At 39.7% G+C, this 3,658-nt stretch overlaps 1 long non-coding RNA gene across 1 annotated transcript; it reads left to right on the top strand.

Moving 5' to 3' along the window:
* The first annotated feature begins 222 nt into the window (after positions 1-222).
* On the top strand, positions 223-2,564 carry LOC102475047 (uncharacterized). The gene is made up of 3 exons (XR_334368.1): positions 223-358; positions 441-653; positions 2,227-2,564. It is a non-coding gene; the product is annotated as an uncharacterized LOC102475047 (long non-coding RNA).
* The last annotated feature ends 1,094 nt before the right edge of the window (positions 2,565-3,658 follow it).

Genomic DNA, 3,658 nt, shown 5'->3' with positions numbered 1-3,658 from the left:
CCCCCCCCCCCCATTTAACAAGGTTCTTCCTAAATCCTGTCCCTGGCATAGTATCTTTGAGATGTATATTCAACTGATTACAGTATATTATGTTGCTAAGCTCTTCCCAAGGCACAGAACTTCCCTTTCCTTCAGAGGTAGATTAAGCATTTCTTTGTAAATCTCTTCCCAGGACACAGATCCTCCCTTCCAATCACCAGCCTAGGAATTGTGGAACCCACCTATAAGCTACAAGCCTCTGCTTCCACATGTTCTGCCTTTTTGGGCCAGACCAATGGAAAAACCTCTTCACTAAACTTTGTCAATCTCGAAAACAAATAAAAGGAACCCCTGAATGTGATCACCCTGAGAAAGGCATGTATGTATCTTCTCCGGGCCTAGGTCACTAATATTTGGCTTGGAAATAAACCACATTAATTATTAATTATTAATTTTTACAGTTGGTTATTTTTCCGTCGACACTTCCTAGACACATTATTTCATTGCGACTGAACAAAAAAGACATACATTTCTGAGGAGAAAGCAAAGACAGATGAGTAAGTCTCAGGAGTCTAACTTTCCACAGAAGAAATCCTAAGAATGCCGAAAAGAAGGAAGACTGCTTATCATGGGAGCGGTTGTTTTCCATGAAGTTAACACATCTTGTGATACAGGTGAGTGGGTCCTGAGAGTAAATGCTCCCACTCCAGAGGCCAGTAATTCAGAATGCTAATCTCAGTTATTCCACTCAGGTGCTGAGTAAATTACTTCATTCAGAGCTGCTCCCATTTCTCCCAGCCAAGGATTACACACTTAAAAAAACAAAATGCTCAAATTAGAATGCCTGCTTTATTGTTATTTATGCTTACTCTTATTTTTCCCACATAGCCATGTGAGTGAGTAATAGTGACATCATCCCCAAAACAAAGTCCTTTGCACAAACTCTGCTACAAGAGTGCACATGTTCTTCAGACCCCTACTTCACTTCCTGTATGAGTTATCTCTCTATTTTTAGAGATTTTCTCTTTTTCTTCCTAAATCAACCGTACCAGTCTTATCAAGAGTCTCATCAATACTTCTCATGTTCACCATTCCCATAAAAAAAATTTCCAGTCTTATTTCATGTGAGACAAGTTGGAAGAGAAACAAAAAAAGCAACATAAAATGGAGTAGAGTTGACCAGATTGTGGCTTGGTGGTAAAACATGACTCACACCAGGGGGTTCCATGTTCCCACCTGGACACTTCCCCTGAGTGCACCGAGCACATGTGTGTCCATGATGCAGAGCTGGCCGAAGCTGGGTGTGGACTGTGGTCTCCAGATGCTATTGGGGGTGCTGTCTCTCTCTCTCACACACACACTCTTTTTCTCTCTTTCCATCTTCCCACTCATGGGAGAAATAAATAATAAACTAACGAAAAGGAATAAGGTAAAATTTAAAACATGCATATCCAAAAGCTCAGGTAATTCTTAAAGAGATCAGAATGTATGAAGAAGCAGGTGGCGCAGTGGTTAAGGCACTGAATTCCTAAGTGGTCAATCACAGTTTGAGTCCCTGACCCAGGAGCTTGAAACTCACGTTGGTTGTGTGTGCATGTGTGCTTAAAATCCCAAGAGGAGAATGGAGGAGAAGAGATTGCAATGTGGCCATTCCCCGGGAAGTGGTTTCTCAGTTTCTGTCTCTCTATCTCTCTCTGTCTCTCCGTTAGCACAAACACTTTATGGCAAGAATCTCTCTCTATTGGAAAAAAAAATATATGTATATATGTTCATATATATATGACAATGCAAGACATAGAAGGTAAGTAAGCTAGTACTAAGAGGAAGGTTGACAGGAAAGGTACAAATTCTCTTTAGAGAGAAAAGCACATTCTTACAGAGGGAAGAAGGGGATTTTACCCTTGAAGTCCGTACCTGATGGACTGTGTCACCCAGGCCCTCACCTTTTGTGTGTGGAGAACAGCCTGTGCAATTGCTAATGATAAACAACATCAGACATCTGAGAAATAATTAACTGCTTGTCCTTCATCTTCTGCCTGCAATTAGACAATTGTAGGTGCAATTATTTGTGTGTGCAATTTTCCAACAACAAATAATTGTGACTTAAGAACTACCTGCATTGTGAAAGGGATGTGTAATTGGGGCCCCTCTTTAATAAGTTAGTGCTTAAAGTGTAAGCAAGTATATAATTGGATTAGTCAAAAAACACACATGACTTTTTAAAATTACATTTTTATATTTTAATAGGTGCTTTCCCTAGCCCATTTGTGGGCCTCATGGCAGCGTCATTGGCATGGTACAATCATAATTAAAGTCCAAGTAAGAAATATCACATCGCAGATGAACCAACCATGAGTCCTCTCCAGACTTTGTTGGTACCCTACAGCCAACACGGAAGAGGCACAAATAAAAGACCTGGAAGCTCAAGGATGCAAATTATTATCTTGCTTAAAATGTGAAGAAATCAACCCAAGGGCACCCAGCCCATTGCCCGACATGTGGGAGGCACCCAGCAGGTATTAATATTTCCTAAATTGACACTTCCCACCTCTGTGCTCCCACAGCATTTAAAACCTAACATTATGTAGCCCTCTGCATGTTTCTGTTTGCTTATTTATCTATCTTTTCCCATCTTATGCAGTGTGGGAGAAAAATGCCCATGTCTTTTTCCTCTTATATTGGGTCATCAGGAAAATCATGATGTGTTTTTGCATAGAGAAACACATCATGACTTTTCCTACGACCTAATATTTTCTTCAGCATATATATATATCTCTTCAGTGAAAGAATACCAACTCAAAGAGAAAGCGAGAAATCAAGCCACCAGGTTTGGGCCTTGAACCATTGTTGACTACGTGGGAATCCAGTGCCTTTGTACCTTCAACCACTATGCCACCTGCTGGCCACAGAATTTTAGATAATTTTAATGTACTACAAATAGTATGATTCTTTTATTCTTATTCTTTTATTTCTTTTCAATCATTTAAAAATATAAAAACTGCTCTTAGGAACTATACAGGCTAGCTTTGACCCTCAAACTGTTTTGTTTGCTTTCTGGTTTAGTTATTTTTCCAAGGGCACACAACTAAACATGGTGGACCCTAGCTTCAGGCTCAGATGCCAAGACTCACATCTGCACACTCAACACACTATGTCAGCCTCCTTTTATCTTTGTAAAAATGTGTTGCTGCTAAAGAATTGAATGAGAACTGTAAAGAAACATTTAAAACTGAAATAAGCAAAGGGGAGTACTGGACATCATTTCCATGCCACGCTGGAGACTCCAGCAATGATTTGATCAGGGCATTTTGCAACTTCGTATGTCGTGGCAAACGGTGGCAGTGCAAACAGTTTTGAATGTAGAGACATGGTAGTCCTCCCTTAGCCACAGGGGGACACATTCCAGGACCTGAGTGGACAACTGAAACCACAGAGAGTACCCAACAGCAAGGAGACTTTGTTTTTTCTATGTATAAATTCATACCTATGAGAAAGTCTAATTTACACATTAGACCCAGTAAAAGATGAGCAACAATAACTAATAATGTAATACAACAATTATAACAATAATGTAATACGTATTATGTGAATACGATCTCAGACTCAAAATATGTTCATTGTACTGTACTTACTCACTTATTTTGGGACTTTGGGTGACCATAGGTAACTAAAACTGCAA

This window comes from Tupaia chinensis, unplaced genomic scaffold (genome assembly GCF_000334495.1).
Source record: "Tupaia chinensis unplaced genomic scaffold, TupChi_1.0 Scaffold000208_1, whole genome shotgun sequence".
Taxonomy (NCBI): Eukaryota; Metazoa; Chordata; class Mammalia; order Scandentia; family Tupaiidae; genus Tupaia; species Tupaia belangeri.
Note: the sequence above shows the minus strand (reverse complement) of the source record. Positions and strands in the feature narration are given on the sequence as shown.